The 26811-nt window shown below is 30.1% G+C and overlaps 2 protein-coding genes across 11 annotated transcripts in view; one reads left to right on the top strand and one right to left on the bottom strand.

The window, feature by feature from the left end:
• LOC143192067 (TOX high mobility group box family member 4-B) overlaps window positions 1–26811 on the top strand; it is a 434710-nt gene that overhangs the window by 206054 nt on the left and 201845 nt on the right. The window lies entirely within an intron of this gene.
• Window positions 1–26811, bottom strand: part of LOC143192070 (ATP-dependent DNA helicase Pif1-like) — a 599413-nt gene that overhangs the window by 415471 nt on the left and 157131 nt on the right. The window lies entirely within an intron of this gene.

Genomic DNA, 26811 nt, shown 5'->3' with positions numbered 1-26811 from the left:
TAAAACCGCTAAATTCCACACTGAAAGCCCAAATAACAAGACTGACAAATAATCTATACAACCGTTAATCATAGAACGCTCAACATTGTGATTTTGGCATAGACACATGAAACACATTTTTTCTTGTTGAAATACATTTGAAGAAATCTGCTTCCAAAGTCGATCAGACAATTTTAGAAACATATGATAATGCCGCTTCCTTATATTTCAATTGTCGATTTTGGTTTTATCGATTTTGATGGTAGTGACGAATTTGTCAATATATATATAGATATTGTCCTGGATGGTCTGTTTTTAGAATTTTGTTTTTATTACTTTTATGTACTGACTATATTTGTTATATCTATATTCAATTTGATATTTTCATTCTTAACGTAAAAACATCAAATTACAAATTGTCAAGTTTGTAAAATTCTATGGCCCACCAGACATTGATATTACTTGCTGCAATGACCGGAGGATCTTCCTACTGCAGCCATAAACCTAGATTCGAATACCGCCGGGCCCGGTTTTAAATTTAAGTTTATGATTATTTCTAATTACGTTTAACTACAGGAAAAAGCGCAAAATGTGACAAGAAAAACTATTCTAATCACGTCAGTAACCAGGCCGGGTAAGACCGGCCTTCTAGAATGTTCTCTAAGCTGATCACTCGTCACATGGTAGAACCCACGTTAATCTTTAGATCCAGTAACTGTAAATCCAGTAGGTTGACGTCACTAAAATTAATATTTTCTTAAATCCTAATTTTAATATTTTTTTAACCTAATTTTGGATACTGATGCAACAAATTAAAAGTGAATATTAATATGTAATTATGTATCACACACTAATTAAGCTAATTAATCTTGCTACTATCCTAAAATTCATAACGGTATAATTTTTAGCTTCACACATATTACATATGTTATGTTAATATCAATAAATTAAATATTTATATATAATAATAAATAAGTTGTCAAATTTAACTGAAGATTAATCAATTTAGTTAATTTATAAATAATCTAAAATTAATAACAGTATAGTTACTAATTTCACACGTTAAACAACATATGTTTTATAAATAATCTAATAAAAAAAAAGGAATCAATAACCCTGAATAGGTTAATTAGTCTATATTAAGCATACACAATTCGAAACAACAAGCTTTATTTCGACTCACTTCCATTCAAAATACGTCCCAACTTCCTTAAACCATATTATACAATCGACGCTAACTACATAATAACAGGTCAGCTCAAATAGAACCTGTTGGAACAAAAGAAGAAAAAAAAACAATAAAAAATGTCGGTGTCATTGCACGATCTTTATTTTTCATTCGTCATTAATAATAACATCTCAAACGAAAATAGCCTTTCACCAAGAAACCCGACCTCTGACCGCGTTCAAAAACAACTAAACAAGGTAAAGTAAAAAAAAATCAACCCGACTCGTTATTCGAAAAAAATGCTTTTAACCGGAGGGTCATTATCTTATGAAAAAAACAACCAAAACATCTTTCTTTACAATAAAGCCTTACACATACATATATATACACACACATACACACTTTAATTTACCAGCAGACTTCTTTTTCTCCTCTCGATGACCTTGAATGTACAAGAATCCGGTTCTACTGGAAACACGACTGGGATGCTGTTGTAACACAAAAGGGCACAGGGCCGTAGTTAAATCCTTTCGAAGTGAAAGTCTTAGCCAACACAAAAAAGGCATTTAAATAACGTCTATCATTTCGATCTAAAGAACAATATTGTGAAGTATTTTAAATGTATTTCTTAGATTTTATAGTATAAGTAATAGAAGAAAATATCAAATGAAAGACTAGTGCAGTAAAAAATAGTTTATAATAGTATTTATTGATTCTATTTCCCTATATAATACAGAAAGAAAAAAATTGCTACTTTATTATTTCTCATGCCTATCGCTTGCTACAAGGATTTCCCTTTTTCGGTTAATTTTATTGCTTACCCAAACTGTGTCAAATTGTCAGATGTCTGATAACATGGCAGGTGAGGTAAATTTTTCTGTTAAAATTTCTCTTAAGATTTTAAAAAATATTTCGTAGTTAATTGACTTGAATTGACCGGAAACCATCATCTTTGTTGGGAGGTCCCCAGAAATAAAATGGCCTTATCATCTCAATAAGGTATTGTTTAAAATTATATTGAATTGTATATAATCGAATTTGGCTCGTTATAATTTTTAATTAATGATATTTCAGCTACCTAGAAACAAACAATTATTTTTTAGTAATCCGAGTTATTCATCAACATAACTCAACTAAATGTTCGATACTTTAGTTGTTGAACAATTAATCTCTGGTCTCAAAATATATTTATTCTTGCTTCACTAGAGCATTTTTTGAGGTCTGTAAAAAACAGTAGTTGGGAGACAGATCCGATGATTCTAAAAAATTATGACAACTTTCTTTTGTCTCTAAGACTGTTTTTCCACCTTTTAGATTTTAGTCATCGCATATAAATATCTGGAAACTGTTGATTTATCAATTTCTATGCTGTCTGAAAGCTTTTTAAGAGTTTGTATGCGTTATTCTTTCAATGAGCCTTGCCAATAAAATTCTTCTCATTGAGTCAAGCCTTTCTTTGTCATTGACATCAAAATTACGCCTTCAGAGACGTTGAAACTAAAACCTACAACTGGAATATGACGGAGCAGCATCAAAATAAATGTTTGATTGAGTATATAATACTAAATAAAAAACTGTAATAGGGAAATGTCAAAAAGCATCGAATTTAACAGTTAAAGTAGGTTGTTTAACAGCTGTTATTTCGCATTTTCATCAAGAGATATTCTGATCAAAATACATGCAAGTAGCTAATAATATTCATAAATCCAATAAGTCTATAAGACCATAGTGTCGAAGATCGGAGACTTATTGAGCGATACATAAAAACACAATTTCAAATAAGGAGGTCAATAAATGAAAGATCATGTTTCAAGAAATGTATCCATTACTATTAAATCCCCAAAAAATGCTGAATATATTTTCTTAGACTCCTAAAAAAATTTAACATTTTTTTGAAATACCTTATAGATGACATGGATAATAACGCGCTCCCACGTTACCGTTTTAATACAGCGTAAAAAAATAATCATTATACCTTATTTATGAGAAACAAATGACTAATCGGCTTTAGTTGGCGATTAAGTCATTCTACCTGGTAAAAAATACGACGATTATGACTCGTTCAAGATCGGGAATTTAAAAATTATGTCGTTAAGCTCCACAAAATATGGTTATTAATCACGAACGATTCTATATTTCTTTCATATTAAAGTCAATTAAAACGCAACGTACGTATTATGTTCGACGATTCAATTGGACGAATCTGTGCTAATTCGGAATATTGTGTTTAATGAAAACAATAATCTGTCATTGTCACGTATGATTAAAATGGCATAATTTGTTGAATAATACGGTACCGAATGTATTATATTAGCGATTCGTGTTAATAGAACCAAGTACTGAATTCGCAGGCGCACAAAAACAGTATTCGTAGTTATTGATTTGAATAATTAAATTCAATATTAATATGTGGAATTCTAACCAGCATTTATTTAATTCCCATAATGAATACATGGTTTTATCATTAAATCAGTGTTCATTTTATAATTTAATATCTATTTTCTAATAGAATTGGCATTTTATTATATATAATATATTAATGAAGTAGGAGAATTCTGATAATTATAGCAAATATTTAAAATATTCTTTAAAAAGAATCAGTCATAAAAGAATAATCATTGGCTTTAACTTCACAACTTTAACTGCTTTAAAAAGAAATAGCTTTTAAATGAAGATGAAACTTGATTAAAACCATAAATGTCTATAATCTCGTTTAAGATACATCTTGTTGTATGTTCGATGTTAGATCTTATCTATTTATACAAATTCTTTAATATTTCTTTATGAAGAAGCAGTTTATTTTATCTGTTCAAATAGCTTAAATATTGAGCAAGTTCAAGCTGATTATATATTTTATCATTCACAAATATTTTAATAACAATTCTATCAACTATATAAAAGTATTTTATGCATTTTATGTAACTTTTTCTAATTTTCAGTGAAAATGTTGATGTAAAAAATGGATGAAATTTGATTGGAATCTTACTTGCTCTTCTTGGTTAGTATATATGTTTCGCTCCAGCTGTTTTACAATATTTTAGTGATTTTTACTAATTAAAAAATTAATAAAATAGTAATTTATTTCGATATAATAATAATTAACTGTCTGATGTTATGCATTATTCTAACGTCATATATGATTTCATAATTGATTGACAATGGCAGTAATGTTTTTTAAATTTTTTGAACAATTCATTTATCTTAATTTTTGTGTTAGCACCAATTTAGCTATTGCGATATATTGAAATATTAACGAAAACCAAACTCATTTTTAAATGCTTAATATATTAAGTGTTTGAATAAATTTTCGCTGTTTTCAGTAGTTTTACTAGGGCTGCTTTAATGATGATATATTTATAGGTGGATACTACGACCAAGATACCTAGGGATAATAAGAAAAGGAAATTAGATTTTATATACCGGAGGAGTACCTTTTATTTAATTGTTAATAGTCGTTTAAAAATTGAGGCTGAAGAGATTTCAGCTTAGTATTGGGATCTGCTTAGAATAATTTAAAATGGCTACAGTTTAACAAAATGTGTGAAAGAAAATGTTTTGGCAACATTGCTTGCAAAGTTTAATATATGAATCTTATAAAATTTTATGTCTTCCCACGGTATTCCTGAGATATTGATTTTTCTGTCCTTCACATGCAGTGATGTATGAAGAATTCTGGGGTTAAATCACATGTGAATGTTATGGTGACGCTACTCTATTATATTCTAGTTGATGATTTTGATGGTCAATGACAAAGAACAACTTGGACGATCCAAAAAGTTCGAAGACAATAATTTACAAAACTTATGGGTGAAAACCCAACTCAAAACTTTTAGAATCTTTTAGAAATATTACTTCAGTCAATTTTAAAATCTATTTGTGATCAACGAATCGATGACCTCGAAATCACGATAAACAACAACACGATGACCTCGAAATCCAATGGATATACGAAGATATCCAAGATTTCATCCTATAATATGAAACAAGGTTAATAACTCACAGCAACATATAAGTAATAGAGCTACTGGACAACACGCATGAAATTAGAATTATTTTGAAAAATTCTCTTAAGACCATATTCTTAACGAATTTTGGAAATATGAACAAAAAATTAGTTTTACATATATATAGATCAGAATGCCTACTTAAGTAGTCTAATCTAATTTTAATTTGGGAAAAACATACAATATCAATTATCAGGTATATTATCTCCTTTATTATTAAAAATAATCAACAACTTGTTATCTCGGTATATATACAAATACTGTAAAAACAGTTTTAATAATAAAAATAACTTACAATATCAATATTAATCAGTATAATATAATGTATTAATCACACACTTTTATACAACAGATTAATAGCAATACATTCATTTTATAAATTAGCTTTGTACTAAGCATATTTAATGTAGGATTTTAATTAAAAACGACTCTCAAATAACTTTCAGACAGTTCAGCAGTTGATCAATAAACCGTTTCCAGGCACTTACATTGGTTGGGAAAATCAAAAAGAGAATAAAATGGCTACTACACGAATTGACTGAAAGTACATACAAGTGATATTAGACTTCCAAAAAATCAGTACTCATTTTTGTTGATAAAGCTATCGATCAGTGGCAATATTTTGTTATGACATGGCGTTGTATTTGTTACAACTGGTTACGACAACCTCCGCCCAAAATAAAAACAGAAGCAAACTTAAAAACCATCGCATCCTAAAAACTATGAAGATTCTTATTTTTTAATGAAATTCACAGTAAAAATTAGTTATTTATCATATGTTCTACTCAGTCAATCATTATTATGTATAATTTCAGAGAAAAGACTTACCTATATTACTTCAGTTTTAAGTGTGATAACCATTTATTATATTATCACTTAATAATATCTTGCAATTACACATAGTTAAATATCACGATTAATCATATAACCTTGTAAAAGTTCAATAAAAATAAGATTATTAGTTTGAAATCTGCCTGCAAATAGTAAAAGTACTGAAATAACGACCTTGGATATATGTCGAGAGTGAAAAAAAATTAACCGACCAATCGAGAGGCATTACATTTACGTTTTCTTTAATTCAATTGGATTTAATGAAATTCACATTTATATCTAATAAAGCTCACAATAATGGGAAACACATTTACGCATTTAATTAATTTATTATGGCAATTAAATCATTTATATAAAATAATTTTAATAAAGTTGCTTTCTATTGCAAGCATAAATAAATATGTATATTATAATAAAACGGTTTTCATTTAATGAACCCACTTACTGAATAAACAAAAAACAATAATTCATTATAATTTGATAAATAATTAATTTCATTTGCTAGATAAAATGGGAATTGCCAACTGATTATTTTCAGTGTTCGTAATTAATTTTCTGTATTTTGTATGCTACAAAAAGATGATAATGTTTGTTATTATTTCATACTGACAAAGTCATGCCGATAGTGCAAAACAAATTTCATGTCGAATATTTAATTAGTTTACAGTCCCATGCAAAATAATGTACGATTATTATAAATGACCAAAAAACAACTTTAACGTAAATATAAGTTTATAAGCCATTGCAATTTACCAATTTTTGGATTTAGGCTCTCCTGTAAATAATTTATTACTAATTTAAATATTCCTAATATTTGTTGATTACAATTAATTAAGAAGTTATTTTTTCTTTTAATAATGAGGACTGAACGTTAATTTTAATTTTTTTTAATTCAAAATTTTGTTGTGAAAAGTTCTGTAGATTAGTTATCACAGCTTTATAACAGGTGAATTGAAAACTCCCCGGCCTACCATAGTAAAACACATTTTCTTTGGCAAAATATTTTTTTTTACTCAACATAATTCCCTTCAAGGGTGATATACTGATTATGGCGACCCTCCAACTTTTCGATGCCATTTTTGTAGTACGATTTGTCCTTTGTTTCAAAATAGGCCTCAGTTTCGGCGACCACCTCTTCATTCGACGAAAATTTCCTACCAGAGAGCATTGTTTGAAAACTGAGAACAGGAAATAGTCGCTGATGGCGAGATCTGGAGAACACGGTGGATGAGGAAGCAATTCGAAGCCCAATTCATGGATTTTTGCCATCGTTTTTACTGACTTGTGACACTGTGCATTGTCTTGGTGAAGCAACACTTACACTTTTCGACAAATGCGGATGTTTTTCGGCGATTTCATTCTTCAAACGGCCCAATAACGCCATGTAGTAGTCGCTGTTGATGGTCCTTCCTTTTTCAAGATAGTCAATGAAAATCATTCCATGCGCATACCAGAATACAGACGCCATAACCTTGTTAGCCGACTGTTGTGATTTCCCACGTTTTGGAGCGGGTTCATCGTGTTCAGTCCACTCGGATGGCTGTCAGTTGGACTTCAGAGTGAAATGATGGAGCCATGTTTCATCGATTGTTACATATTGACGCCAAAACTGAGGTTTATTACGCTTGATCATCTTCAAACATTGCTCCGAATCATCAACTTGTCGTTGTTTTTGGTCAAAAGTGAGCTCGCACCGCACCCACTTTGAACAAAGCTTTCTCATACTCAAATATTCGTGAATGATATGATGTACACCTTCAGTTGATATCTTTAGAGTCCTCTTATTTTATTAAATTTCAATTTACGGTAATTCAAAATTATTTTGTTGATCATTTTTTAAATGTTTTAGGCGTCTTTTAGGCGTTCACTGCGTTCAAGGACTTCTGTGCTCATTTCACCACGTCTAAACTTAGCATATCAATCATTGATAGTTGATTTTCCTGGGGCACTGTCCTGAAACTCGGCATCAAGCCAAAGCAATATTTTATCAACGGGCGAAATTCCTTTTTATCAATGTTTTCACAATAAGAAAAGTTGCTTCACTCAAAATGCTATAATTTACAAATTAATGATCCTACCGCTGTCAAATTTATACACGTATCTTTTGAAGGTTGGGGCTAACTAAAAAAATATGGATTTAATTCTAGTAGCTATATGAAAGAAGAAAGAAAATCTGGTAAATGGTAGATGGTAGTAAATGAATCTGATATTTCTAAAATATAGTGTATATATATATATATATATATATATATATATATATTAATATATATATATATATATATAATTAATGAAAAACTAAATAAACAATTCATTTAAAATGTCCAAGATACTTAAAGAGCACTAAGATATTCAGACTAATTACATCCTTTTAAAAGGACGGCTGCATGAATAACAATTACTTCAGACGCATTACTAGGAAAGTAATTTTCACCTAATTTAATTCCTAACCAAAAAGCTTTTCCATTATCTATGTCCGATTCCGGAAATAGACAAAAAGGGGGCATTTATAAGCTTTTTTATTTCTTTTGACTGCATAAAAATGCAAATATATACAAGGAAATGTTCACATCTACATATTATTCAGGAAGCTTTATCTTAAACGTTTTATAAATCGCAAAATAATTTTATTATCTGCTCTTCTTTATAACAATTTAAAATATTTCAACTACTTTCACGAGAAAAAATTTTCTCGAAAAAAAATCTAATAGGATGTTACAATATGTCAGTTTTTTAAGCATTGATGTATTCTATAATAATACACACTAAGTTCAAGAAATCTCTTCAATATGATAATAAATAATTTGATTTAATTTAATATTTTTTTAAGCTAACAATAATACAGTAATAGTAAAATAATAAAAAGAAATATGCAAAATACATCTCAAGAAATTCAAAAAATCTCAACACTCAATATAACTTATCAATTATCAAATATTTTGTAGCTTGATATACTATATATATACATATACTTGATACTTAATATTAACCATATTACTCCAATTAAGCTAACAGTCTCCAATTAAGTATTATTTTGAAGAATATTTATTCATATAATATCGAAAACTTCTATGCATAAAACTGTTCCCTCTTTATAACTTATGTCTTATATTTTATAGGCTTATGTTGCAAATGTTGTGTCAGTATATATTTTTATATACTTAAAACCCTTTCTGATTTTTATCAAAGGACTTTTTAAAATTATTCGCACTTCTTAAAGAAAATTCAATGCTTCCTGAGACATTTCGATTAGAAACTATCCTAATTTATCACTTGCACCAAGACATTTACACTACTCAGGTTAGTTTAGTTTTCAAAATTAATTTGTTTATATTCAATAAAAATCTTGCTTATTAATAAATTATTCATATTGGTAATGTGCTTAAATATATTTATTTTATCATCATTCTCAATCGATAGCCACCACTCAGGAAAAAATATCTCTCAGGGGAATTCTCAATTAATACGCTGCTGTACCATGTGCACATCGGAGGACTTATATTCTTCACCAAATATTATCATTGTTACAGATGTCAGACTGTAACAGTGTAATAAAGAATAGTTGGCAAAAATTCGTTCTAAAGAGTCGGGTTTTAAAAAGAGAAAACGGAACATGGGCTAAGAACAGTCTGGAAAAGAGCTATTTTTGCTTGCTTCTATTTGCCAACCATTTGGAAAATAGTTTTCAACTAAATTAAACAGAAGTAATTGAAATCCTACCTCAAATAAATGAAGTAACCAATAAAGACATAGAACCAGTAACACCAAAGGAACTAACAGAAGAAATAAAAACAAATATTAACCCAAAATAAGCATCTGGATATGATCAGATTAAAGAAGAAATTCTTAAACACTTGCCAAGAAAAGCAACAGTCAAATTAGTTTATATATATAATGCAACTTTTAGATTAAAATATGTACCTACCTGCTGGAAAGTGGCAGAGGTGATCATAATTCTTATATCCGGAAAACCTCCAAATGCGATTTTATCATATAAACCAATATCTTTTTTACCGGTCATAAACGGACTTAAATCTATTATTGCAGAAAAGTACATAATTTCCCTGCATTAGTTTAGTTTCAGAGAAAAATACGCAACCGTAGATCAGGTACATAGACTTACTGATCAATTGGAAAAAGCAGTAGAATAAAATAAGATAGATTCAGCAGTATTCCTGGACGTAGCTCAGGTCTCCGATAAGGTCTGGCATCGGGGACTTGAACGTAAAATTAAACAACTTCCGCCCGAGCAATACTTGCTGTGAAAATCTTATATTATATAATTGTTTCGCATTAGATACGATGATCAATATTCAGAATTAAAATCAATGAAGGCTGGTGTACCACAAAGTAGCTTTCTTGGCCCATTGCTCTATCTCCTATATACTTATGATGTATACTGATAGTTGGCAAAACAGAACAAGAAGCTAATTAAAAACTCCAAGAGGCAATAAGTCAAGTCAATGCATGGACAAAAAGCTGGCACATTAGACTTAATAAAAGTAAATCAATGCATGTAAATTTTACCAATAAGCACACTGTTCAAATGCCAATAATTATTAACAATCGTATTATTCCATGCACAAACCTAAATACGAAGTTGCGATGGAAAGAAATTATTAGAAAGAGAAGAGAAGACCTGAATAGAACATTATATTGGCTATTTAGTAGACACTCTGGACTATCAATTCGAAATAAGTTGATGATATACAAACAGGTACTAAAGCCTGTGTGGACATATGGCATACAACTTAGGGGTGTGCCTACGAAAATTCCAGAATAAAATACTAAGGGGTATTGTCAAGGCTCCTTGGCATATAAGAAACACCGACCTACACAGAGACCTGGGAGTGAAGCTGGTAACAGACGAGATAAGAAATGTTGCAAAGAAACATGAAGAATGGCTTAATAACCACGAGAACGTCGAACCAATCCAGCTGCTAGAACAAAGTGGAATAGTGAGAAGACTTAAAAGGACCAAACCTTTGGAGCTAGTGTAGTATATTGGATTAAAAACAGTGCAGAGTGCGTTTTGTATGGTGTAACTAAGAGTGAACAATAATGAAAAAACGCCAGTGGGTCAAACTTGGTAAAACACCTTAGCTAATCTTATTCTAGATTAGTTGTTAATATATTAGCTAACTTTGGTTGTAATATTGTTCAATCCTTCTCGATTTATTTGGCTCTGCAGTGCAAAATCTGCCATAAGGAATTCTAGAGTCGTTTTATAGCCAATATTATGACCAAATGATATATATTTATCTCAATATTCATATTCACAATATCCTGTGACCTATTCCACATTACTGATATCACTTTGTTCCTGTTCTACGTTAACTAAGCTAAACCATTTCATCATTATACTATTTTAAGTAGTTCTAGAGATTTCCATCGAAATACATTATATTTTTCTCCGTTATTGATGCAGTTTATTATAATATATCTTGCAGCAAGCTTCTTATAGAGAAGTTGATTATTATTAATTATTAGTTATTAATATATAGGCAATAACACCCTACTAGCGACTATCTTTATCCGAGTTGGTTCACGTACAATTATCTTCTTCATCACGTTACAGTGATGTATGGAATTCATTATTAATTAAATCTAATAAAATCAATTCCTCCTAAAATCTTCATCCGTCAAATTAACTATTATATCATATAAAGGGGTATATGTTTTTGCGAGACCCATGTACTTTTTTAATCCGACATAAATTAAAATAATGACAATGTATCACAATGGGAACGAAAATATAGCCGTCTATTTCCAGCACACATGTTAACAGGGATAATTGCAATAAAAACAAGAAAACAACACTCGCATAAATCATATTTCAACACAGCCTCCGAAAGAGAAGAGAAAAAAAGATAATTACAACACTAGGACAATGAAACACGAAACATACAAATCAGATAAATATTGCATCAACTAATAATAACAATTATTGAAGTAATTATTCTTTTAAAACGGGAATATAACAATATATATTGCCGTGTCGTAACAATAAAGTAAATCAGAAAATTTCGCAACTGACTGCCCTGGATTTATTATTATTCAATATTAAAAGTTGTTTACGTCAACTGCCAGTAATTTATCGACTGAAAGTGGAAATGAAACGGTATTAATATAAACTACAAGTCATTTTAATGGTTGAAATGAGCTTAGCAGTTATTTTTAATAGTTTTAAGTTTTCTGAAGAAATATTTATTGAAAATCTTAAATACCTTCTCGAGAGGAATTTGTTAATATCCACTTTTATAGGATTTCCATTTAAGAGCAAGCTTAAATTAAATTAAAACTACTTGATTTTTATAGCTACGCTAATAACCTCAATTTATTCTGTGAAAAACCGGTCCATATTTAATAATCCTTTAGCTGGCAATAATTTACAAATACGGACCCATGCAGATTTCATAAAACATATTCAATACAAGAATTATTTCATTTAGAAAGTTTCTTAAACTAAAAAAGCATCTCTAATACAAAATGTTGAACTTGCTGAACAATCTATAAATTCGGTATTAAAAAGGCAAACTACTAGGCCCAGAGTTGTATTTCCTCTATACTATTGAACTGACAACAAATGTCACTACTATGGCAGCATACAAAGACGAGACTATAGGTGAAAACTAAATCTACCCGTATAACTTTAATTATTAAATTACACAACGATATTTTACATAGGAGATTAGTGAAGTTACTTACTGAAGTGATCTTCTACATACCGTGTATATAATAATTACGATAAAAAATACTTATTTCCCCTCTGGGCACATTGTTAAAACACTAAGGGTAATAAAAAATATATAGAAAGTTCACAAAATTGAACGTGGTTTTGTGGCAACCTCAACTTGGTACAATATTTCATTCTTATTGGCGGTTCATTGTTTCATGTTTTTTACTCTGAGATATTTTATTCGCAAAGAGTTCTAATTAAGAAATCAATCAAGCATATGCTAGATGATGACTATCAAGTTATTTCCAAAATAATCTATAATAAATTATGTAAGTTATCAAGGGAGTAGGCATTTATAACACAGTGATTTTTTCTCTGTCTTAATATCGCGTACACATCTATGAAAATTAAAAAAAATCGTTTGAATGTGACCTCCAAAAATAATATTAATTCTTCAGAGTCACAAATCTCCATATAACTTCAATTAATAAAAATAAAATAACAATATAAAAAACTTATAAAAATATAGAAATAAAAAAGCATTTGGGTTCATATGACGTCTCCATAGAAGTTCTTGTGAAGCTCCATTTCAAATCATGGGCCGTCAAAAAACAATTTATAACACTAGACATATTCTGGAGATTTTTTAAATTCTTTCCCGCTGGTTCTTTTTTTCAAATCCTACATTGAACATAACTGTTTATTAAATGACTGAATGTAATGTAGACTACATACTGCATTACAATCAGTATGCGTTGATAAATTTAAACAGATTAGATAAAAATCAATATTTACATTTTTTATGTTTAGACGAGGCCAAATAACATTCGACTCTATAGATACATATAGTTCCATGGATGGCAATACATGTAGTCTTCATAGATTAATTAACTAATTAATTTAATTCGAAATTCTGAGATAGATTAACTAATTATTTGAACAAATAATGAGTCCCAAGATAGTGTGTCAACTCTCGAATAAAGTTTTAAATTAGATAGCTATATAATAATATAAATTTAACTGGTGCATTTTGACTTTTAAATATCTAGTAAACTAAATGTTACGGAGTTTTATATCTTCTAAAGGTCAATCATAGAGATTGATTATTGCAAAGTGAAAACTTTAAAGCCGGTGTGTTGTATATTTATAAGTATTCTTGAACGAATATAATAATTTGCTTAAAAATATACCTCGTAACATAAATATCCGTTTTGATTCTGTGAGATACATAAACAAAAACATAATTTTAACTAAATACGATTTCAAAGTAAACACATGAACAATTATATAAACCAGGTTATTTTATTGCCTGCGAATAACTCGGTGGAAAATTTACTTCGTAAAATATCTTTTTGAAGTAGTCTTGAACGATTTTGCAATTTGTACATCGTTTAAGTTAAAACTACCCCAATAATATGTAGATGTGAACATTTCTCTGCATATATTTGCATTTCTATGCGGCCAAGAGGAAATAAAAAACTTTATAAATTACCTTTTTAGTTTATTTTTAGTATGCAACTTGGATAGAAAGAGAGTTACTTGAATTTAAATTTAGATTAAATATTTCTGGTAATGTTCCAATATAATCTTTACAAGCAGTGTTCCATATATGTAGTATTTCATCGTACTGTTAAATACTGAAATAAAATGAAATATTACAATACCAATAAAAATCCAAATGTTCATGTAAATTATTATTTATCTGCAATATTTTTGTTTTATAAATTGTGTGAATTAATAGTAATTTTATGAAAATTGAAAATGTTTATGCTTACACAGTTGTCTTATCCGGGTTATTGTCTTCCTGATTGGAGGCGACGTTTTGCAGTCCCAAGTATTAGGTTGCATCTTCAAGATGGAAGCTTTGATACCTAAGCTATCCTATATATTTTAACAGACGGGGTATTTTTCTGTAAATTTTCGTTAAACGTTAAAAAATAACTCAATAACCTATTCATAATAGGTTTTTGCTTTGATTTTAATATTTAATTGTATTAAATATTTGGCTTTATTTTTATTATCTTTCATGGTTGCTGTGTTTGTGCATTCAATAAATTTACATCACCATTTGGTTCTTGATTAGATATAAGGCTCTAAAATACAGAAAGGCTAATTAAAATTATATAACAGTTTTCTTGGAAGGGATTTACTTGTTGGTTGATAACCCATGATTATGCGGTACTACCAAAAGCAGATATAAAAGAAGCCACTGTATCCATAGGTAGGCCTTGGATATTATTTTGGTTTAAAATTTAGTTAACTCAGAAGCTGCAAACACCACAACAGAGTAGACTCTAAGAAAGATTGAAGCTGATAATGATATTGGGCGAAATAATTATAATATATAATTAACCACAGCGGCTACCAAACCTGCATTGTTGCCAACCTGCCTGTTTATATGCATTAAATTGTTTAAAAAATATTTGAATTTGCCAAAATAGAAAACAAATTAAGACAATTGCTACTGCAAACCAATTTTAAATCGCCTAACTTGTGCTGTTCTTATTGTTTACAAATATGACAATTTCAAATGTAAATTTAATGGTCTATAGGTAAATTTTTATTGATTTATTTTACAATTATTTTACTTGTTTTCGATATATATAAAAATTTTATGCTCACACTTATTTAATAAAAACTAAACGCAATAAATGTAATCAACTAACATTCCATAAACCAGTATTTAATTAGATTATTAGCCAACAAGTTCCTTCAAAAGTGCAGGCAAGTATGTTATAAAAATTGTCAGTTCCTTTTTTACCAACCAGTTATTGATGATGTAATTTATAGGTCATATTTAGAAAGATCTGATTAAATTGGTCCTTACAACACCCTCGTCGAAATAGAAAAAAAAAACGTGATTATATTATCTAACGTTAAGTAAGCGGTAAAACATGTTTATTAAAAGGTTACCACATATCTAATTTTGCTTTAAATATTTTCTAAAATAAACCGATCTGCATTCATTAAACATTATATATACCAGATGGATATTTTTAACATAAATATTTGGTACGTAATTTAAAAATAGACACAGGAATTAAAAATAATATTTTAATACCATATAAAAAATTAAATATTACATTATCGAAGTGACACTTTTTAAAATCAGCTTCCTTAAATACTATATTTTTCATTTGTATAATGACACCAGAAAAAAAATATTTGTAATAAAATATGTTGACATATTGTATACTCTCATTTTCTCTCATCCCAACTTACTTTTTAAAGTATATCGTATTTTATTAACAACAGTTTGTTTTGGAAAGTTTTTTAAGATAACAGTATGTATATTCATTATTTAATCATATATTATTTAGTAACTAACTTAGAAATGTTTGCGAGCCAGTAGCTATAAATAATATTTATGCTTTCACTTTTATAATGTATCTCACATCAATTTCCTTCTAAGCATAATAATACAAACGGAAATGTATTTCAAACTCTTTAAATTAACATTTTCTCTTTTTATTAATTTTATTGATCAGCTATAGAATCAAAAATACAGTTCCTTATTTTGTTTTCCTGTTTATTTCATGGTTAACCACAAAAATTCATTCAATAAATAACGCGTTTTTTAAATAAATGAGGGATTTCTTCAGTGTAATCAGTGTAAATAAAAATCATACATTTTGACGAAGTCACTTCATAAAAATATGTGAAAAAAGTGAAGTAAGTTAAAAAGTAACTTTATAGACACTAAAAAATGATGTTGTATCACATATATCTTAAGCGGATTATCATATTGAAAGCTTGCTTTGTCGTTGTCGTATTCAAATGTTGAATGTATAATCGTCTTACTAATGCTTACACATGATGAGGACGATATTGTACAATGTTGTAATTTCCTACAATAATGTTAAAATGGTTAACACAAAAATTGATTGAAAATGCCATTTCAAACCCAACATTTCGGTTTCATTGCTTTATTGACCAGAAAAGGAAAGTTTTCTGTAGCATATTGTGACTGGTAATGAAAAGTGGATTTACTACAATAATCTCAGGCGTAAGAAGTCAGAGGATAGTTCGGAAGAACGATCCACATCGACGCCTCATTCCAGATGAGCAATTCGGGTTCCGCGCCAGACACTCAGCCGTTCATCAGGCCAATCTGCTGGCCGCAAAAATCAACTGTGCTTTTAACCCACGTGAAAGACTTGGAGCTATCGTCTTAGACCTAACCAAAGCCTTTAATAATGTTTGGCACGAAGCCTTAGTGCCAGAATGCATTCGGTTAGGTCTACCCGATGACTCAGCCACTCTTATCAAATCATTTCTGAGAGGACGATCGTTCTAGGTGAAGATTAAGGATATTCTGTCCAGCTTGAAAACCATTGACGCAGGAGTTACTCAAAGTTTCTCACTGGCATCCGCTTTATTTAAACCTTCTTGTCTGTCAGATATCCGTAGGAGACCACAAGTTGAGGTAGCTCTTTTTACGCAGACGACACCGCTTATTTTGCTTCTTCAAGCGTAGCACTGCATATCCAAGGCAGACTCTAAAAACAACTCGATGAGACGGTCCAGTGGTTACATTTTTGGCGATTGCAAGTCAACCAACAGAAAACCCGGGCCATCTTCTTGCACAAGAAATGTTTCGCACCGAACATTTCACGCTTAAAATCGAGAACGCCGAAATTCCATGGTCAGAAGAAGCCACCTATCTCGGTGTTGTCCTCTATCGCAAATTTAGGTGGAACTCCCAGATTCAAAGGTCCATCATCAACCTGGCCAGCAGGCTTCCTCTCTCAATAAAACCTCTCCTGTACAAGATGCTGGTTCGACCAGTCGTTCTATACGGCTGCAGTGTCTATCTCAAATAAGTATCACCTAGCCAGGTGGAACGTCTTGAAGTTTTTCAGAACAAAATTCTCAGGAGAATAATCACTGCGCCCTGGATATTAGATGTTTTACCGAGTCGGCCGATATTTTATGCCAATAACTCATTCGGCTCTTTGTGGTCTTATTCTATCGAGGGTGACACTGCCCCGTCATGCTCGAACTCCAAATTATCTCGACCTTCTCCGACGAGCGATTAACTCAGGTAACGCGAGTTGCGTGGTGTGATAACGGCGCCATGTCCTTGCTTGGCCCTTGTGCCTCTTAAGGGTGTTACCGGTTACGGGCACCCTTCTTACTAACAGTAAGAAGTATTAGTTAGGGTCATATAATCAACTGATATGGTGGGGTTTAGTGGATAGCCCAAAGGCAATCTCCACATAACCGGTCCAACTCGCTTATCCCTGCGGATCTTCCCGATCAAGTATCCGTAACAGGATTCCTCTTCCCAGTTTCAGGCCAAAAAAAATCCACATCGACGCCGAAGCGGAAAACTCGTGGCCATAAAATCTAGTTGTGCATATTATAGGACCAGCAAGGTAAAATGTATTTCTAGTTGCTAAAACTGAACGAAAATATTGCTGAAGATGTCTACTACGTCAAATGGACAACATCCGCTTGCATAGTAATTTTTGGTCACACATTTCAAGAATTGTGGAGGTATGAGCATACTCATCAGATATAGGGCCTTCTAAAAACTACTTTTTCATATTGAAGAAACATGGCATGACTGCCACACTGTTTCGAAATGCTAAAGAAGTGAAAGAATGGCTCAACGATAGGATAGCTGCTAAACCAATTACTTTCCTTTCAACAAGATCAATCCTCTCGACATGCTATCGCCATGTTGCTAGAAAAATAGGAAAGCGTTATAGAATACGAATAGAGTGTGTTGAAAAATATTAATATATGTTGTAAAATGTCTCACAAAAGCGTTTTTAAAGTACAACACATTTTTCTTCCATATACTACAAGAATGTTAAATTTTACGATACTAACCGTAATTTCAAGGTGGCCACCCGCTTAGCGCAATCTCCAAATATAAAATGCAAACTTCATATTACATATACCTTATATACCACATTGAAATAACAAGGTAATTGCTGTTATTATGTGAAACGCTATTTTACTGTTATTTTTATTGTCTTGATATAATCAAAAGTAAAGTTATTTAGTGAAATATTTACGGTATTTATGCAAATCAAATATTAATAGTGTAAATACATAATGGTATCATACTAATGCTGGGAAAATACATGCACTACGAACCATTTTTCTTTATGAATCATTAATGCGAAATGTTTTAGAAAGGGCAAAATCGTGTATCGTATTTTTTGTATGTATGATTTAAATACATGAAACATTTAATATTATTTCCAGTAGGATTGAATGTAAAACATCTATCTACAATCCGTAAATTGCCTGATATTATTTATTCACAATTTCATTCAAGGCCAATTAACAAATGTTCTTGATTTAAATCTTGTTTAGTTCGAATGCTATGTCATGTCTGTTTGTATCGTAACGTAAGTCGTGATTGCAAAGCTATTTTTCACAGTGTATTGGTTGTACCACTGCCACTTAAGCCATGTTACATTACAAATTTACTCAGTCTTGTTTCTATTTGTTAGTGGGCATTATTATCGACGTCATTGAAAATTATCCAAGTTCAAGATACTTAGATATTGTAATTAAACATATTGCATACTGCTTTATCAGTTCTCTTTCAATATTGTAACATGTGAAATATTCAATTTACTACCATAGGAGAATGTAGATATTACTGAAGTTTATAAAGTGATGTACTGGGAGGTCAACCAGACAAATATTAATTAAATGATTATCAAGCCTATGTAGACATTTATTTTCTTTATGTAATTGGGAAATGGATACAGTCGAATAGTTAAAAACTTTGTCGAATAATATAAAAAACAAAAGTTAATTAAGAAGCAAGTGGGATAGCAATGTTCAAAAGACTTTCTCTTTTAACGGAAATATTTTCCTCTTATAATTATTACTCCTATTTCATAATGTGTATCGCCTTTGAGTTTTATCTATTATAACTTTCTGATACCATGGATAAAAATGGATATAATGAGGATATTGATCCGAAGAATCTTACTTTTCTATTTATATATTCCAAAATATGTTAGATTTTTCATTTCGGCGATAAAGCAGAAACCTTATTACCTCACTTGAGGGATGCCCGATTCCTCAGTCAGCATCAGAGAAATACCTCAGCATCCATCTCAGTAGTAGATTAAAATCAGAATATTAAACCTTTATAAAATGTATAAATTTTACTACTAAATTCAGCTTCTATTAATCTAAGTTAACTTTAATTTCGGAAACGAAAAACTATAAAAACTAAAAACTGATGTATGTATCGATGAGATAATACCCGACATACTATGGGTGTAATTAATTTATAATTAATATTATACAAAGCGTATCTAATAAAAGGTAAATTTTAATAAAAATGCCAGTCCAAAAAAGTTATACTACACCGGTATAACTAAATAAAATCCCTAAAGGTAATGCCCCTTGGATACATTTTTCACATATTTTACGAACACAATGTATTTCGGGCGTTTTTTTTGAGTTTATGAGTTTAAGAAATAATCAGACCAATGAAGTTAATATAGTGTTACCGGTTAGTGTTAAAAACAAGTGTTCCGGCATATAACTCCAGTATATAATTCCGACCTCTTTAAACAAACAACGTAAATAGACGACAACGATTTTTACATTCTACTCGCATTTCATCGCGTTAATACTATATTACATTTATATTGATAATATCTATAACCATCTTACCATGAACATAGAATATTACACTACACAGTATACGAATATAATACTATACAATATGTCAAAATTATATAAATAATAAAGTGTCTGAAATTGGTTAAAAATATATAGTATATTAAAAATAGAATACTAATTTCTGTAGAACGTTAAGATTAGCATTCTTCCGTTCTTCCCTTTTCTTCAAAAATGTCTAAAGAAGCAGCAGATCAGAAAAATATCCTCGGAAATCTACAATCATATTTGCAGCTGTTTGTTTAAACCGAAAAGGTCTTATTCGTAAATCTGTAATTCGCCAAGGAACAAAACATCAGTACTATTTTGTTAATTTCTTAATTATGTATTCCAGTAAAATAACGTAAAACTATATAATCCTTATATCAATATTATAGCATTTCCGGTTTGATTTTCTTTTGATTCTAAAATTGGAATTGAGACGTATCAAGATATTGATAATGCCCTTTACTGAAATATCCGGATATAATCCCATTATAGTTATCGTTAGTTTAAAAAAGCTAACTCTATTTCGGAACTAAGAAACATCAAAATAATTAGCTTGACAAAAATATGTATAGATCTAAGTACATTACTGATGCCTTGTGAAATTACTCAACTGGCATAGAGAGAAGGCTTGATAAAGTAAGATTAGTCGAGTCAGCGATTCCATTAAATTAAATAAAAAGCTAAAAAGAACATTTCGGCGCCCCTAAACCGTTTTATCTCGCAACGAAGGGGTGCAGAAATAAAAAAGGGGGAGGTGGAAAATGTAAAGGGAGTCGCGAAAAGAGGACTCGCTCCAACCTATTAGCAATAAATCATTTTCATAATTGGATTTTGGCACTGTAGCGAAATTTCATACCGCCAGATAATATGCTGCCTTTCTACCTTTTATAACGGCTCGTGTTGTCAGATAAAAGTGTCATTTGCCTAATGAAGGTTGTCAGAGTTGGTACGGCGGGGCAGCAGTTTGTCAAACCTAAATCATATATTTCCATCCGGATCTAAACTTTTAATTATTCGAGTCACGATACTTTTGAAAATAACAACATATGATATTCAGCATATTTTATAAATAAAATAAAAATACAATATTAATTTTCCTCAAATTATCATAAACAGTACTGAAGAGAATTGATAAGTCTTCTGTTTAAACTATATATAAACTAACTAAATAACAAATAATAGAATTTTATATATCTATTTATATATCTACCTATTATAGAGATAAAACCTAATACCTACTACTTCCAGTTTGGGTATATTAACAAACATTCAACTACTGGCCAGGTGCATAGAGTAATAGATGTAAATGAAAATCTATGAATGTAACAATTTATGTTCAGGTATATTCTTAGATATAGGATAAGCCGTCGATAACGTATGGCATGACAGTCTTGTTCAGAAAGTGTTACCGAAACACTGAACTACTAAAGTTTTACGATTTTTAAGACATTGTCAAAAGCTTTGGTTAGGTCCAGGAGGATAGCTCCAAGCTTTTTGTGTTAATGCGCGTGATGTGTGCAACGAGACGGGTGGCCTGATGGACGTTTAATTCCTTATATATCATTCAGCGGCATGTGAAGAACTGTTTGTAAAAATGTTAAATTCGTTTTAAACTCGGGAAGAATTTTCCTTCTCATTTTACCCTATATTCAAAAGTTGCAAAGATACTCTCTGAAGCGTCGGAAGATGTAATCCAATTTAAATCTATAAAATTTTCATGAAATCTGTCATTTCATATCAAATTTCATTTTTGGTACTAGCCAAGTCTGTTGTCAAATGTATACAAAAGTCTTCAAAAGACTACTGATAAAAATTAGGGGTTAGAAACTAGGAAACTTCATAAACCAATATTGTAAGTTAATGCAACAACATTGCGACATGCTGATGTCATAAATTTTGGTAACATGGCTTGGCTGTTTTTTTTTTTGTATAAACTAGGAATGCCGGATATAACTTATTTTTGGCCGATAGTTATTTGACTGCTATATCGATATTTTTTTTTAATTAAATATATACTTTTTAAATATTATAAAAACCCTTTTAATTATGAACATAAAACCATTAAGAATGTTATTTTTTAAAAGTATATTGAAAATATTGATACTTTTTTTATAACATTTTTATTAGATACGCTTAGTACAATCTTAATTTACAATTAACTTATTACTACTTTTCCTATGTACTTGGATTAATTAACAAGCAAGACGAGTGCGAGAAAATACATCAATATGTATTCCTCAATTATACAATTATAATTATTTATTAATTATTAACTTATAGCTATAGTTTACACTAAATGTATACACTTTATATAAGTTTGTATGGTTTTGTTCGTTTCAATCTTCTGACATCCTGCGCGCTGTCCAGCAGTTGTATTGCTTCCACGTTAGTATGATTTAGTAATCTTCGTGTTTCAAGGCGAAATCTTGGATAACTTCGCAAATCCATTTAATTTCCAGGTAATCGTGCAGTTCTTCATTAGTTACATAGCGATAGGCATTGGTAATCAATCGAAGAACCTTGTTTTGACAGAATGACAAATTGGCTTTATAATTGTATTATAGGTCAACCTCTTTGATTTTAGATCAAATTGAGAGTATCTTCCGACTAGTCAGTATAGTTGTTTTATTTTGGTTCTAATGTGTTTTGCTTTTTGTCTAACGTGATGCTATATTGATACTTGACCAATATTTTTATATTTTCCTTAAAATATCCCTTCACCTTTTATGAAATATTGATATTTTTCCTAGTGGTTGCAAAAAACTTTCGATATTTTTTTCACCGATATATCGATATTTTTTAAAATTATCTAAATAATATATTTTTTTTTAAATATCAACGTGTTGCAATATCGATATTTCTAGATATAGCAATCTGAGCTGTCTGTATTTTAATAATAAGAAATGTTGAACTGTATTTATATATCTAGAAGGAAGCTTGTTTCTGATTTACTAAATAAAAGTTGTTCATATTACAATATGCAATTAGAGAGTTCGCTATTTGTTACAAAAGTTAAACTTTGATCATCCAAGACTATAATGTTTTAACAAAGTAGTGAACCGTTCTTATTAGACAACCTTTTCAAGAATAATAACCATTTTGTTGTAAGAGTAATTGTAATTCTTATTATGTTCTTAGAACGATTGTTTTTATCCACATTAGTTTCATAAGAGCGCTCAAGTGTTCAGAATATTATTAGTTACGTAAATTATACGTTACTGAATTAAGACGTTATATTTATTCTCAAAATTAATTTTTATAAGCATTTAATTTTTATCTCATAAACATCGGGTTGAACTTATCGAGTTTCTAGAAACATCGGCCTTAATCGACCAAAACGACTATGGTGACATTTAACTAATTTACTATAAAAAATTATTTGTAGCTCCATTCGTGGAACCAGTTATTTTACTGTTATTACTATAAGAGCTTACCCTTTGAAAGTATATATTACGCCATTCTCATCTCAATGCCATCCTATACCTTTTTTTGGACAGGAAATTTGGTTTCATAAGAAAATTGTTGATTCACTCTAACTCTCCAAAGTCCATTCTTGTAACAGTACTTACTTCATTTTGGTCGAGTTGTTTGGTATAAAAGGTAGTCTAACTTCTATATTCGATTGCAAACAGTATTAAACCATTTATAAAGAGGCCTATAATAAGGTAAAGATTTATAGGGTATGAACATATTTTTCTAAAAACTTTGTCACACAACGATTAACTAAAGATATTATTATTCCAAAGTTACAAGTATCTTCTCTCTACCATAAATTACATCAATACGAAACTATATTATGTTAGAATTATATTAGTCAGATTAGACAAAAATCGGACCAGATCAGACTCAAACTCGAAGAACTGTGTTGATTAGTCGAAATATGGCTCCAACATGGCCTAAGATCAAAGAGATTGGTTTATCAGTCAATTATAAAGCTTGCCAAAACAAAATTATTCAATTGATTACCGATACTTATAACTACGTAACCAACGAGTGAACTACACGATGACCTCGAAATGACATGGGTTTACCAAGTTATCCAACATTTCGTTGTAAAATAGAAAATAAAGTTAGCACATCATAGGGAAACAAAACAGCTATTGGATACCGCGCAGAGAAAAAATATTGGGAAGTGTGGTATATTTAGTTTATCATTGTTATAATCTAGAAATATAAAAACTGAGAAGAGATACAAAAGTACGAGGTTTAAGTATTACCAAGAAAATACGTTAAAATAGATTGAACTATATAAAATAACTATTGTAGTGACCCAAGTGAACAGATATTTTTTGGTTAAAATATCTTTAAACTACATACATTATTAAAAATATCAAACAAGATTTAATTCACTTACCATAATTAGCAATGACATATAATTATTTAGTTCTAAGAATGAACATACATCTAACATAAAAAATATAAAGGGGTTAAATATAATGATTGAAATCATTAAAGTAATAAATTTAGTATAACAGAGAAAATACTATCTCGTAAATAAAGATAACAATAACAAGAAGTATAATCTTGATAAACTATCTAGCCTGATAAATAGCAGGAGGTTAAATGTGAAACAACCATAAATTTGAATTTATATCATTTTAAATCATTCCAAGTTCGTCCATCTAAAACCATCTGTTAAACACGACGATAAATCAGATAAGAAATGGTGAGCTGAAAATAATATTTTCCACAATTTCCATAATGTTCCATCGCGTGCATTACAAGTTTTAATTCCCTCCTTTTTTAACCGACTACTCAGCTGAAGAACAAATAGCAAATTTTCAACTTCCTTACTGGTACAATAAATTGTGAATTATTACCCATTAGAAAGTTTGTTGCCATGCAGTAGACCGGATAGCGCAAACCAATTTATGTAAAAGTAATTTTTAGGTTAATAGTTACATTGTACAAAAAAAATGTAATCTATTCAAATAAATTATACCGTTTTTTAACGGATATTGAAGTGTATTAGTTTCAATCGAACAAGATGGTCACTTCGAACTTTAATAGTTCATTTATTTTAATTATTATAAACGTTAATAAAAACGGGATTGCTACGAAACCAGGATATATTTCCTGTGTCATGATTATATAAAACAGCAATTTCCATCTTTTTCTACAACCTAACGATAGATTGTTAATTAACCATCTGTCCTATTAAATAAATAACATTATAGAGTACTAACGAAGATTCAAAATGTTTATTTAAAACCCAAGAAAATGGCTTAACGCATCCTTTAGAAAGGATTGTAATTCATTTTGTTTGATCTCAAAAAATTTAAAAGAGTATCTTAATGATATTTACGTTGATATGACCGTGAATAACAAAAATATGTTTGTACTATTTATCATTTTAAAGGAAGCCACCGTTATAGGTAATTCCAGTTGAACAACAAGAACATCCAGGCAATAAGCAATGAGGGCAATGCAATGACATCAATAAAAATAAACTTATTAAAGGAAAAGTCAGTTTAAACTCTCAAAGAATTTCTAGACAGCCTAGAAGTTGATACATCAACTGTTTCCATTATTTTGCATATGCTTTGGGAAGCAGCTAATTAAGCGAAAATATAATTTCGTGAGTAAGCGATTTCATTGGTTGCTAAACAAAAAGGAACTGTTTTCTGTGGCGTTTTGTGACTGGCGAGGTAGATCTACTGCAATAGTCCCTAGCGCAAAATGTTATGGTTTATTTCAGGAATCATGGGTGAATTCAACAAGGTGTAGGGTACACTAAAAGTACTAAAATTCAATAAAACTATTACTGCAGCTGTCTACCAACGTTCATTAACGTTTGCACTCGACCTTGAAATGATAATCGGATCGCTACCATATTGTCCTCTCAACATGGTATCGCATTGTTGGCTAAAGCATACGATAAAGATGTACAAAATTATTGAAAATATTTTAATTAACTCATTTTGTATCAATATTTCTCAATGAATGCTCGCACCTAATACTACGGAATATTGATAATCGATGGTAGAGATTTTCGATTTGGAACTTAAATTTAGAAATTAATTTAAGTAAATTTCCATTAAATATTAATTTCATATAATAATAATTAATTTGTATTATATTATATTCGCCACTTATATATAATCAACGTTTTAACAATTTTTTATCATATTACTATGGAGAATTGAATTGAATTGTTGAATTAAATTTTTGGAATGAAAAATCATTTCCTGTAAGCTCAGTTAATTGAAGACGATATCCTTGAAGGTAACACCTGTTGTCGTGATCAGTTATCAGCCAATAACTTCGGCCTAACACAAATAACTTTATATAATTGATCATATAACACTCAAATAATATTCGTTTTTGACATCTTGCAAGAGGAATCCATGGGGAAAAATATAATGATAATCGAAGAAAAAATATGTGTGAATCATTGAACTCATAATGTCAACAATGTATCTCAACAATCTCACTTTAATTTGTTTATTTTCCAATATCTGGTCTTCAAATATTTGGTTTGGTCTAGACACAAGTTTCATCGG

The sequence above is a fragment of the Rhynchophorus ferrugineus genome, unplaced genomic scaffold (genome assembly GCF_030347505.1).
Source record: "Rhynchophorus ferrugineus isolate W39M unplaced genomic scaffold, kcgeb_rfMv2 rfM2, whole genome shotgun sequence".
In the NCBI taxonomy this organism is placed as follows: domain Eukaryota; kingdom Metazoa; phylum Arthropoda; class Insecta; order Coleoptera; family Curculionidae; genus Rhynchophorus; species Rhynchophorus ferrugineus.
This window is presented reverse-complemented; position numbering and strand designations above follow the sequence as displayed.